Source organism: Bactrocera neohumeralis, chromosome 5, assembly GCF_024586455.1.
Source record: "Bactrocera neohumeralis isolate Rockhampton chromosome 5, APGP_CSIRO_Bneo_wtdbg2-racon-allhic-juicebox.fasta_v2, whole genome shotgun sequence".
Lineage (NCBI taxonomy): Eukaryota > Metazoa > Arthropoda > Insecta > Diptera > Tephritidae > Bactrocera > Bactrocera neohumeralis.
In genome coordinates this window covers 44,654,422-44,668,513 of record NC_065922.1, presented here as the reverse complement: position 1 = coordinate 44,668,513, position 14,092 = coordinate 44,654,422, and the positions used below count along the sequence as shown (strand labels likewise).

General features: G+C 39.2%; 1 protein-coding gene across 1 annotated transcript in view; it reads left to right on the top strand.

The window, feature by feature from the left end:
• The first annotated feature begins 2,257 nt into the window (after nt 1–2,257).
• Nucleotides 2,258–14,092, top strand: part of LOC126758943 (uncharacterized) — a 30,617-nt gene continuing 18,782 nt past the window's right edge. Inside the window, exon 1 of the mRNA XM_050473431.1 lies at nt 2,258–2,603. The gene's annotated coding sequence lies outside the window, so the exon portion shown is untranslated. The remainder of the gene's footprint in view (nt 2,604–14,092) is intronic.

Sequence of the window (14,092 nt, the reverse complement as noted above, 5' to 3'; positions counted from 1 at the left end):
AAACCAAACAACCACGTCAAAGGCGCTCAAAAATCATTTCGTGGTTTAGTGCATCATGAATTTGTTCCGGAGGGACAACGGAAGGAATTCTACATATTTGGCCGTATTGAGACTTTTGCTTGAACACATCCGTCGAAAACGGTCGTAATTGTAGAAGAACAATTCATAGATTTTACACGATGATAATGCACCATCGTATCAAGCTAAGATAATGATAAAATTTAAAGCCAAAAACGCAATGAATACCAACGATCAACCACCGTATTCACCAGATTTGGTTCCATGTGACTTTTTCTTGTTCCTCAAACTGAAATTGCCGCTCCTTGAAACACGTTTTCAATCCATCGAAGAGATAAAACAAAATTCGCTGAGGGACCTGAAGATCTTTCCAAAAAGTGCTAATGAAAAGTGTTTCGAGAACTGGAAAAGTCGTTGTTATAAGTGTATTATAGCTGGTGGGGATTACTTTGAATGCGACAAAATAAATATTGATGAATAATTAAATGTTTTGCGGTTTATTTACAATTTCCGAATACTCTTTTGCCACAGAGAGAATTCAAGAATTTCATATACATATGTATGGCAGTTAATATGTGAGTTATACACGACCAATAATATGGACATATATAATGATTTTACAGTTTTCTTAATATTTTTTTCAATAACTCAAGAAATATTTAAGCTTTTTCCAAGATTGAAATTCCAAATCTGCAAGTTGAGCACAGAATTTCCTAAATGTGAAAAACTCTACCAGTTGCTCTATTAAATGCTATGAACGTGTTCCATACAACAAGCTTTAGTTTTGATTCTTTAGGGCTTTAGCATATTTTCCTATTATTGCAAATGTATTGAAATAAAAGAGCTTGCTTTGCTACTTTGCATGAAAGTATGTGTGAATATTTGAATCGTTTGTCAATTGAAAGCAAAAGCTTGCAACAAGAGCTTTTCATAAAATTATGCGCTTTTGAACGGAAACGAAAGTGTGAGCTTTAAGCACTAAAGACATTATAGCTTTTGTAAAAGCTCTGTAGCTGTTGATATAAACTTAATGGCTTAAAAACTTTTACGCAAATTAGGCAAAATCACAAACACTTGCCGAGCAAAAAAGCCTTAATGTTCAGGAAATACGAATCATAACTATTCATTACAAGACAAATACAATGGAAGTGAAAAAAAGAGAATGTGAAACTGTATTTACAGTAAATAATTAGGTTCACTTCTCAGTATATCACATCAGTAGAACGAGATAAATTAATTAGTGTCGGTTTTATGGTGAAACACCGAAGAGAAATGAGTAAGAATTAAATAATATTTTGCTAAGAAATTTAAGAAAGTGCTGGATTAAACTTGTGGCGACAAGATCTTTTATACACAAACCACATCAATCGTTTATTTCTTAAAACCAATCCAATATACGTTTTGCTCAGCTCCTAAAATAGTTAAACCAATTCAAGGCCCATAGTTTCAGAGTAGTCTAATTCGTTTCAGTTTTGTTCTTAACTTAGTTCTTTGATATAATACAGAGGTTTCAGTCAAAAATCCTCAAAGCATATTCGTAATGAAAATATTAACAAAGATCGTGGTATGCCTATGGCAAAGAAAAAAGTAGACGGCAGAAAGAATTATGAACTTAAACTCTATAATCAGCCAAATACATCGGGGGAAGAAAGCAGTTTAGATTTCAGAACTGTTAGTAACTTGAGAGCACACACTTAGGTATATTCCAAGTGTAAAAACTCGTCAGCGAACATTGAAAATTGTCTTCTTTCCAGCAACTTGATCGTTCAAAGTGAACTTTGGCAAATCTAAAACATATTCTCAGCAAAATTTTATTATTCTTTCTCATTATTTCTTGCGTCAAACATTTATTTGATTTTTTTAATAAGCGGCAGCGGCAACCCTGCGCTCACGAGCTGTCATTATTCCGCTTTCACTCTCAATTCACCTCCATTTCACTCTCATTTCATTCGCTGCGCGTAACAACAAACATATTATGTGTATGAGTGGGTGGTTGGGCGCCAATGTTTTTAGCTCAGTCGGTTGGTCTACTACCACTCGGCTACTGTGTCACTGTTGCGCTGCTTCAACACTTCGCCGTGCCAATGTAGAGGCATTTTCATAACCACTTCCTGCTTTGCGACCAACGCTGCTGCTGCTGCTTCTTCTTCTTTTGCTGCTTCGTCGAATAACTACAACACTTTTGTAAGCCATGACTTTTCTGACACGCTCTGTATACACGCTCAGTTGGTAACGGGATATCGAATAGTGTGCACGTGCAAAGCGGTTAAATGCGTTCGAGGCGCGTGCGTCCTGTGACAAATTTATGGCTATATGTGTGTGTGTTTGTGTGTGAAAATGGAAAATAAGTGATTTTGAGTTTGCTTTTTTTTATGGTGAACAACAATTAGGCAAATAGTGCACACACCAACGAAATTGAGCGCTACGGACAGCCCCTAAAAGCATGCTGCCTACATATAGGCGCATAAATATTATGAAACATAACAAGGCACAAGCGTATTTATGCAGATAAATAGTTGATTTGGCAGAATCTCAGAGCATTGCTGCTGCTGTGCATTTCCCTGAAAGCCAGTCGCTAAAAAGAGGTGAGCAGCATGGGTGTGTGTGCACCTGAATTGTGTTTAAGTGTGTTAAATGCATATAGAAATGCTTATGGAAAGCGTTAGAGTGCTCTCCAAGTATATTTGTTGTGTATTGAAAGTGTTCAATTTCATGCGACCTACAAACCGAGCTTTTACCAAACACATTTGTGTATGAGATAGCGTGTAACCGAAATTTTCACGCCTCACTAGGAGAAGGGCGAACAAAAAATAGTAAAAACACAAAAAGCAACAAAGGCAAGTCAAAAAATTTCGCGAGCCAACAACGGTTAGTGTGTCAATGTGCTAATAGTATTTTTTTCAGTTTTCTTTTATTTTTTTTAATGCAGAAAAATATGCGACACATTCATTACATATGTATTTAAGGTGTACGTGTGTTTATGTTTTATAATTCTGCACACAACTGTAGTTGTTTAAACCACCAATTTCTGCTCAGACAGCGTTTATGTCATCGCCGCTGTGCGTTGATGTGTAAAAATCGGACAATTTTCGTTGATTCTAACAAGCTAATTAATGTAAACACACACACACACTCATATAGTAACACACACACATGCACAGCTGGGCGGCAATGACAACAAATATTGCCATTGTTGTGTTCTTGTTTGATTTTTTCTGTGTGGTTTTCGGCTACGTGATTGCCATATGTTTGTTGTTGCTTGTTTATGATTGCACACTGTTTGCTGCAAGGCCACTCGCACACTTTGCGGCCACGGTGATTAGTTGTTCGGTGCAAAAACAGTGCGTTGTTAGTCTCTAGTTGAACATATTTGAACAATTGTACGGTTGTAAATATATTTTGCTGCATGATTTGTGGGCTTAATGCGCCCAATTGTGGCCTCAATATGAAACCAAACTTATGAGGCAACAGCAAGGCCCACAAAACATGCACAAGAACAACGAAAAAACCAGATAATATGTTAACTGCTAGAATACCCTTTACAGTAGCACCTTTATAGCAAGAAAGGGTATTAAAGGAAGAATAGCTTGATTTCGATCGATCAGTTTATATGACAATTATACGCTATAGTAGCCCGATATCAACGAATCAGACAAATGAGCAACTGCTTGGAGAGAAAAGGAGGTGTGGAAAATTGCGTTTCGATAGCGCCAAAACTGAGGCACTGATTCGCCTATATGCAGACGGATCATTTATATATGTATCAACCATAGAGTCTACAAAGTTTCGTTTTGGTTGTTGAGGGTATAAAAACAGCATTTATGTTGAAGGGGAGGTGTGTGTGGGTGCCTGCGTGGGAAAAAATCAACACTGTCTCAACAGAAATCAAACAAGCCACACAAATTCACACATACACACACATATACGAATGTAATAAGTAAAGAGTGCTCCTCTATACGTGTATGTGGGTATTTATATAGCCCTATTTGCTATCACTGGTTGCCATCAAGCATTCCCAAGCTTTATGCAACACCAAACTAACTTCTCTGCTCATATTCGCGTATTGTCACTACCCGCAAGCACGCTTCAGCCAGTGTACCATGCAAGCCATCAACCATCTCACCAACTCACGAAGCAGCCATCGACAGCCATATCATAGAAATATTCCCATTTCAACACAACGCAAAGCATCAACGCATTCCATTCCGACCATACCATTTCATTCGTCAACTCAAGTCAAGTTGATGCTGCTGCCGCTGCTGCGGCCCCTCTGCCTCTGCGGCTGTTTCCGTGCTGCTGCTAAAATACCATTGTAGTCATTTTACTTTTTTCTTTGCTTCTTACTCTGCTTCTGCTATTTCTTCTGTTGTTATGCCTTGCCTCGCTGCGGTTGCTTTTATTGTTGCTCTCGCAGTCAGTCACTGTTTATTGTTGTTTTTAAGGCATTACCGTTACTTTGCCTTTTCACTTGAGCGTATTAAACTGTGTCAAAGTATTCGTTTGATTTTCAGGACATTTCACTATTGTTGCACTCACCCACTCCCTGTCCAACAGCGTAATGATCACTTTTATTACAACCCTTAGAAACCGCCCACATAATACTTCAGTTGAGCGGCATAATTGTTGCCTACATTTAGGCACTCATTGGATTTTTCCTTGGATTTCAGCGAGGTTTTGGGTCTATATAACAAAATAACAACAATAAGGTTGGTCTAAATGTGGGCCGAAACGAAAATGATTTGTCCTTGGAAAAAAATTAGTAATAAATATCACGTGTTTGTCCAATTTTAAGCGATTTGTGAAAATTGAGAAAGAAGGACCGATTTACCCCAGTTTTTGGTCAAACCCTATTTTTAATATATCCCATATTTTGACGGAAATCATTTCACCTTTTACATACAAGTGTGTTCGAAATAATGGCAGTAAAAAGTTAAAACAATATTATTTTTACACGAAAAAATGTTATTCCGCAGCCATAATCGAGGAAAATTGTGGGTTCGGCCTGAGAAAAGCCTTTTTTTGCTAAAGAAAAAGTTAAAGCTGATTTAAATCTTAGTGTTACTGCGTCCAGTATTGGAAAAAAGTTGAACCTTTCGGCAGAAGCCCAAGAAGAGAGCCACTACTTTAACCTCGGCAGAGCACAATTTGTTGCAGACCATCTGCATGCATGGGCCAGTTAAAAATTGTGTAACATATTGCGATCCGACGAAATGAAAATTGTTTTATTACGTTTCTGAGGACGCAGAGAGTATGTAGGAAAGGTAAAAAATGCTTTCATCCCAGATATGTTGAAAACTTGCATAACAAATTGTGGTCTAACGAAACAAAAATTCTGTTTCTGAGGAAGCCGACAGTATATACGAAAGTCAAAAAATTCTTGGTCCCAGATATGTCGAATAAAAACCAAAATCAACAAATGGGAGTGCTTTTGGTATGCCAATTTTTACATTGATATAATAGAGTTGTCTTCTCTCTCGACGAACGACGACCAAACTCTATAAGTCACTCATCATCCCCGTTTTCCTATATGGTGCAGAGGCTCGAACGATGACAACATCTGATAAGTCGGCGCTACGAGTTTTTGAGAGAAAGAGATTTATAGTCCTTTGCGCATTGGAAACGGCGAAGACGGCTGTACGAGATATTGCACAACATTTACATAGTTCGAGAGGATGAGAAAAGACCCCAGCTCTGAAAGTTTCCGACGCAATAGGAAACGAAACCTCCACTCCGTTAGAAAGACCAGGCGAAGAAGGACCCGACTACGCTTAGAATCTCCAATTGACGCCAAACAGCGAAAAGAATCTTAAGGGGGTATTCTGGCTAGAAATTTAAAAAAATCGAAATTTTTTTTATATTTTCAAAGTTTAACTATTCGAGAATATGTGTACGAGAGGATTTTTCAAAATTCAAATTATTTTCGAAGATACAGGCATTTTTCTGACCCGGCATCCAAACTGGTTCGGCCGGAACTAATCGAACAAAAGACTTTACGCGAAACTTTAAACGCGTTTTTCTCAAAACTGACTTTTTCGGAACGATACCCACGATTTCTCAGGTTCTACTGGACCGATTTACTTGAAATTTTTATAGAGTCTTCTCTATAGGCTTGTCTATGGTTGGAACTAGCCCCATCCCCAAATTTTTATTTTTATTATTTTTAAAAAATTCGAAATAGTCAGAAAAAGTGATCCAAAAAAACTTTTTTTTTCAAGCAGTCGCCATTTTGTGAAAAAAAAATTTTCCCACTTTTCCGTAGTTCCGACCATTGCGACATTATTCTAGATTAATAATCTTTGGGTTTCAGATAACTAAGAGGGTTGAAATCATGGGTATGGTCACGTGGAAATTTTTAGAGACCCCCACTTCGTCAGCTCATAATTTTTGAAATTTTTTACTTTTTTTAGTTTTTAATTTTTTTTGTACTCTTCTAAAATTAACAAATATCTAATAAAAAGATGGATAGTAAAAATATTAATTGTCTTTTTTTAACGACACTTTAAAAATTACCTGAAATTCATGCTTCTAGACCAGAATACCCCCTTTACGATCGGAATTAAATTCTTGTAATGAGTCGTTTACTGTAGTATATTTGCAAAGGGTATTATAGCTTCGGTACTGCCGAAATTCACGTTTTTTCTTTTTATTGTACAACTTTGTCATATTCGAAATATTTATTATTTCTAAACCTCAAAGAATGTTCCAACAATGTTTAAGTCTTTCCATGCTTTGCAAAAAATACAACAATGAAACCACGCCTACTATTACCAAAAACTTGTGCAAAACTGGAAAGAATGAAAATAATTGTCTTGACCAACTGCTAGCAAATGAGACCAATAACATGGCAAATAACAACAAAGCTCAGAAATAAAGTCATTTTCGCACACAGCAAGCGACGACGAGATGTCTGCGAAATGCGCTCTAACAACAACATCAATTGCAAATGCAAATGGCACACAATAACAACCGTTAAATTTGTGCAAAATAATAAAGCAACAGCCATTTTCGGTTATGTAAAAGCTCAAAATTCTCGGAAACATTTTGAATGGAGTCAGTATTTGTCAGTGTTTTACTGTTATGTCGCTCAAAAGCTATCACCATCTAAAATCCATTTTATTGGCAATTGCATAAATTAAGCTTACGGTTGAGGCATGCCAAACGGCTGTGTCCTAAAGCCATGAAAGCGATGAGTGCATAATAAAAATATATATAAAGTGAAGCTGAATTCAACTGGGGCGAGAGCGACTTGAGAAAGTCAAGAAAAATGTTCAACTTACATACAGTTTATGCGAGAATTAAAAACGATCTTGTGAATGAATAAGTTCTTCTTTTCAACTTCTAAAAATAAAATAAAACCAGTATTCTTTTATCCAGTTTATTGCTATTAAAAGGTTCAAAATGTTCGGTGGACTCAAAGGCGGTTCCAAAGCATTAAAAAATAAGAAATACGCTTACGTGGTTATAGCAGAGTTTCCAACAGTGCGCCCGTCGTTCTTCCGATTCGCTGCTTGGCGCCTATCGGAGAATCCAAACAAAGCCAAGTCCTTCTCCACTTGGTCTTTACAAAGGAGTGGAGGCTTTCCTCTTTCTCTCTTCCTTTCGGAGGGTACTGCGTAGAATACTCTCAGAGCAGAAGTGTTTTTATCTATTCGGACGACATAATTCAGCCAACGTAGTTGCTGTCTCTTAATTCTGAACTATGGAAATGTCGTCGTATAACTCGTACAACTCATCGTTTCATGGAATCCGATATTCACCGTTGCCAATGCACAAACGACCGTAAATCTTCTGCAGAACCTTTGCACCTATTGACAAGAGAACTCTTTACTCTGCGTTGGATTTCGAGGCTGACATTGTTGTTACTGATCCAAGATAGACGAAATAATCTATGACTGTCAATAGTGACGTGGGAGCCAAGTCCCGAGTGTCGACGACTATTTGTTTGATGACAGGAGATATTTCGTCTTGCTCTCGTTCACTACCAGACCCATTTGCTTCGCTTCCTTATCCATCCTCGAGAAAGCAGAACTAATGGCTTGGTTGGGTAGACCAATGACATCAGTATCATCGGCGTACTCCAGCACCTGTCCACTCTTATATGTAGAAGATGGTACCTACCCTATTTAGTTCTGCAGCTCGAATTATTTTCTTCAAGAAGAAGAAGTCGCACGAAAAAGAGTCGCCTTTTCTGAAACCTCGTTTGGTAAAAGAACGGCTCGGAGAGATCCTTTCCGATCCTGACGAAGCTTTTGGTATTGCTCAACGTCAGTTTACACAGCCGTATTAATTTTCGAACATCGCGGCATAAACGCAGCTCCTTTTCGTACAGTCAAAAGCAGCTTTAAAATCGACGAAAAGATAGGGCACGCCTATTCTCTTTTCACGGGTATTTTCCAAGATTTGGATCTTTCACACAGTACGCTCGATAGAACCTTTTATGCGATGTTGAGGAGGCTTATCCCATGGTAGTTGCCGCAGATTGTGGGGTTTCCCTTTTTGTGGATTGGGCAGAGTACACTTAAATTGCAATCGTCGGTCATGCTTTCGTCCGACCATATTCTACAAGGAAGCACATGCATGCTCCTTATCAATACTTCGCCACTGCCATTCAGCAGGCATTATCTTCACATTATGATACAAACGTCTTGATGAAACTCGTGGCGTTTAATATCATTTCTTAAAGAACTATTCGAGAATCTCACTTGTAGATTTGGGACATGCTCGTCGACTAGTTTTAAATACGCATTTTATCACTTAGGGGAAGAAAGATGAAAAAATTGGATTGATTTTTGATTGTGCAAAGATAACTCCGCCTCATCCAGTACCGGGTGTGCAAGGTTCTCAGCTAGTAATTCGGACTATTTAAATTGTTGAAGGTTTTTTAAACAGACTCGATGAGTTTAAACTTCAATATGGAAACAAAAATTTTACTTTTGAAAAATTTGTTGAGAAGGTTTGCCATTAATTTTTTTAAGTTAAATAAATTTATCACATAAACGAATAATAACAGTATCAACATAAAAAATAACAAAGTTCAAACTAATTTTTGAAAATGATTGCCAATTTTGCCGATTGAAAATATTTTAACGCAAATGAATGAGTAGGAATTGAACTAATTTCTTAAGCCAGCTTGAAGAGAATAATGCGACGAAGCGACTTTCTTACCCAATCGTAGAAACCATACATTGGCATTTTAAGCCTTTAAACATTGATAAGAAGTACAATGCCTTCTTAAGAATACTTGGTTAAGTTGAAATAAGTCACTTCCCGGTAAAGAGAACAGCATACCAAGAAAAGCGAAAGTAAAGTAATTGCACAAGAAGAATAAGTGTTTGGAATGCATTTATTCGCCGCTGCCGTTAAAACCGTTAGTTCAACGAGCACACCCAAGCAAAAACACAAAGATACACAGTTACACACACACACAGATAAATATATAGTAGCCTAGTTAAAGCCCTTAAGCGTTGAGCTTTGCAAAAATGCTACGTGCGGCGGATAGCAGCCCCAAGTGATGGGTACGTCTATGAGTGCCAACTAACCAACTTAAACTTATAAGTGTGCGGTTCTGGCGTTTGCGTTCGTGCTCTGTGAATATGTGTATGGATGTATGTGGTATATCTTATAATCTTTTCTTCCTGAAGTCACCACTGAAAAGGCACACACAAGTATTGTTATGCATGGCTGTGTTAAGATTCTAAAAAAAAATGTGTTCCGTAAGTAAGATTTACTTTCAAAGTTCATAGTTGTGAGTAAAATACTCAATTAAACTACATAAGTTATTGTATATAAATTATACTTAAATTCATGGGACGGTAATGCTTGAGCTGTCGCTGAAATACATTTTTCAAAAAAATTTGTTTATACTGCTATATCTCGTGTTTCGAAAAAGAGCTGCCTTTATGCCGCTATGTCTGAACTTGGACAAAACTAATACAGCTGTGTAAACTGACGTTGAGCAGCATCAAAAGCTCCGTCAGGATCGGGAAGGACCTCTCCGAGCTGTTCGATATCAAGCGAGGTTTCAGGTAAGATAACCCCTATCATGCGACTTCTTCAATCTATTCATGGAGCTGCAGAGCTGAATCGAGAAGGTACAATCTTTTACAAGAGTGTGCAGCTGTTGGCGTATGCCGATGACATCGATATCATGGGACATAACAATCGCGCCGTTAGTTCTGCTTTCTCTAGGCTGAACAAAGGAGCAAAGCAAATGGGTCTAATAGTGTACGAGGACAAGACGAAATATCTCCTGCCATCGAACAAACAGTCTTCGAAGTCCTACATAGTTTCGTCTATTCTGGAACCAGCATTAACACCAACAGCGTCAGAGTCGAAATCCAACACAAAATAACTCTTGGCAAAAGGTGCTACTTTGGACTGAGTAGGCAATTGCAAAGTAAAGTCCGCTCCTGACGAACAAAGGCCAATTTCAACAAGTCATTCATCATACCCGTCCTGTTATATGGTGTAGAGGTATGGACGATGACAACCTCTGATGAGTCGGCGTTACGAGTTTTCGAGAGAAAGGTTCTGCGGAAGATTTATGGACCTTTGCGCATTGGCAACAGCGAATACCGCAGTCGCTGGAACGATGAACTGTACTAGGTTTACGACGCCATTGACATAGTTCGACTACGCTGGCTTTGTTATGTCGTCCGAATGGATAAAAACGCTCCAGCTCTGAAAGTACTCGGCCCAGTACTCGCCGGAGGAAGCAGTGGAAGAGGAAGACATCCACTCTGTTGTAGAGACCAGGTGGAGACGGACCTGGCTACACACGGAATCTTCAATTGGCGCTAAACAGCGTAAAGGAAGAACGACTGGCGCGAGTTTGTAAACTCGGCTATAACCGCGTAGGCGGTGCTTACGATAATAAAGAAGGAGAAGTACGCCTCAATCGGGCCTACATAAGCAAAATGACTGCCGGGAGTGGATTAAGGACTGTACCTTTGGGTTCGGGGGGAAACCGAATATACCCGTGGTAAGGCATGCCTGTCGTAAAAGGCGACTAATTCCCTGGCTACCAGTCCAGAGCTGTATGGAAGCTCAACTGGTAGTAGTTTCGGCTACGAGGTCTGACCGGAGACTTAATTCTGGTACCACGGGGAGCAGTAGTCCTTGAAGGTAACTCCCATCTGCTCATTGGGTTTGGCCCTTTGTGGAGATTCGTGGTGGTTGTGGTTAAAACCCAAATGCGGGAAGAACTGACCTTGTCAGTTGAATGTGGAGTTGCATTGCAACCGGGTGCCGGACCCAAAGCACGGCAGAGGTTTTAGATGGGCCTCGAACCCGACCAAGGTGGTTAGTGTGTCCATGCCACACTGCCAATTGGTACTTAAAATGCTTGGCATTCTCAGGGCGCTGATCAACGCATTATTTTGATTCGCTGTGCTTTTTAGCGCCGTGGAGTAAGGCTGTCGTCAGCAGGTACCCACGTTAAACACACCGGATGTTGTGCTCAATATTCGGCAACATTCTTCAATACAATTTGTGGAATTGTTCTAGCCGCTTAAACAATTATAGCGATCGTTAAAAACGTTTAATATCAACAAACCAATGTAAATACCAAAAACAGACGAAGAATGAGGAATCAAGGAAAGAGACAATGCTGCCCCGCACTAGTAGTCACAGGTTTCAGAAAGTACTCATCCGAATTTCCATGAAATACTGAAGTAAAAATTGCGTTTTTGTACATAAATATAGCACTTATATATAAATATTTACCCATTTACTCAAGTCATACGGGTATTCATAGTTCTATGTCACAAAACAAAGCTACACCTGATTCTACGGTCCATGTTCATATAAATGTGTATATAGACAGAAACTGTGACACAGCTACTTGGAATTACATCCATAGTACACAATAGTTGAATACCAATAAGTAGCCAGCCACTGCTGCATCGCAAGTGGAATGACCTGTGACTAGGTTAATGAAAACTCTCCACTATCAAGCAGCGACACCAGCAGAAACAGCAGCACTGCGACAATTGATGCACACATATGGGCATGGGGCATGAGCCTGGGCACTCTTTTGTATGGCCATGTGTGCATGCAACACCATTCATATGGAAATTATGTCTTACAAAATCACATAAACTTGCACCGACACACACACACGCGCGCGCATTCGCATGAGTAAACATGCACAAAAGGCAGGGACATGCCCACACACATACAACTGACATACTACGGTCATGTGTGATGTTTGCCATAACTAGCATTCAGCGCTCTTCGCCTGAAGCTGGGTGAAAATTCCTGCTGCAAGAGCGTGTGAGTGGGGCGTGAGCTGAGTGGGCGTTTTGCGCTGGCTTTTAGCAGCCAGCAAAATGGTTAAATACTTTGGTGGTTATGTTGGCGGTTGGTTCTTGGGCGAGCACAGCCAACTTGGTGGCCAATATCAATAACTGCAGATTGTAATCACACTGCGATATGGCATTTATTACATCGGCGAATATTTAGCACAACACAGTGAAGAAGAAGTGAAGAAAATTTTGGAAACTTCTACTAAAGGCTGTGGCCCACTATAAAATATAATTAATATTATTATTTATTATGTGTGCATGGAGAAAAAATGTTCGACAAAACTTTGCTAATGATCCGGCAATATTGACTGGTTATGAAAATTAAGATAACAGAAATTAGAAATTGAAATAAAGGGGTTTTCAATAGGGGCGCTACAAAGTAGACCGATAGAGACAGCAAACGACACCATTTTTTCCCGCTCTTTTGGTATTTCTCTTTAGTAAGGTTTGCCATTTAATCGTACAACCTTACGATCCAACAACGAGTCAAAGTTATTAAAATTTACTACCGAAATTCGTAGTCAGTGGCCTCACCTCTAAGAGCATTAAGTCCAATTTATGGTCGTCATAATCGTCCTGTCAGATCAACAATTGAGCGTCCAAAAGAAAATGTAAATACACAGGCACAGTACAAAATGTTCTCGTACCAGTGAGACAAAGAAGTGCCCGTAGTGTTGAGAATATTGCTGTCGCTAGTGCATAAATTGAGGAAGACCCAAATCGGTCTCTCACACGTCGTGCTCAAACGTTGGGCATATCTGTGACGTCGTTGTCGCGAATTTTGCGAAAAGTTCTTGGCTTACATCTTTACAAGATCAAATTGACGCAGGACGGCACCATAAGAGACACAGCGAATGTCACAATCGATTTATTGAAAACCAAGTTTGATGAACACGGTCGTGCGACTTGAAGCCGTTAGACTATTTCCTGTGGGGCTACGAATGTACTTTCACAGGAGTGAAGAATTTCATAGATGTCCCAAACTGTTTTTATACTCTCGCAACAAAGTTGCTAAGGAGAGTATTATAGTTTTGTTCACATAACGGTTGTTTGTAAGTCCTAAAACTAAAAGAGTTAGATATAGGGTTATATATACCAAAGTGATCAGGGTGACGAGTAGAGCTGAAATCCGGATGTCTGTCTGTCCTTCCGTCCGTCTGTTCCGTGCAAGCTGTAATGACAAAACGAGATATCATGATGAAACTTGGTACACGTATTCCTTTGCTCCATAAGAAGGTTAAGTTCGAAGATGGGCAAAATCGGCTCACTGCCACGCCCACAAAATGGCGGAAACCGAAAACCTATAAAGTGGCATAACTAAGCCATAAATAAAGATATTAAAGTGAAAATTGGCACAAAGGATCGCATTAGGGGCATATTTGGACGTATTTTTTTTGGAAAAGTGGGCGCGGTCCCGCCCCCTACTAAGTTTTTTGTACATATCTCGGAAACTACTATAGCTATGTCAACCAAACTCTATAAAGTCGTTTCCTTCAGGCATTTCCATATACAGTTTAAAAATGGAAGAAATCGGATAATAATCACGCCCACCTCCCATACAAAGGTTATGTTGAAAATCACTAAAAGTGCGTTAACCGACTAACAAAAAACGTCAGAAACACTAAATTTTACGGAAGAAATGGCAGAAGGAAGCTGCACCCAGGCTTTTCTTAAAAATTGAAAATGGGCGTGGCGTCGCCCACTTATGGACCAAAAACCATATCTCAGGAACTACTTGACCGATTTCAATGAAATTCGGTATATAATAT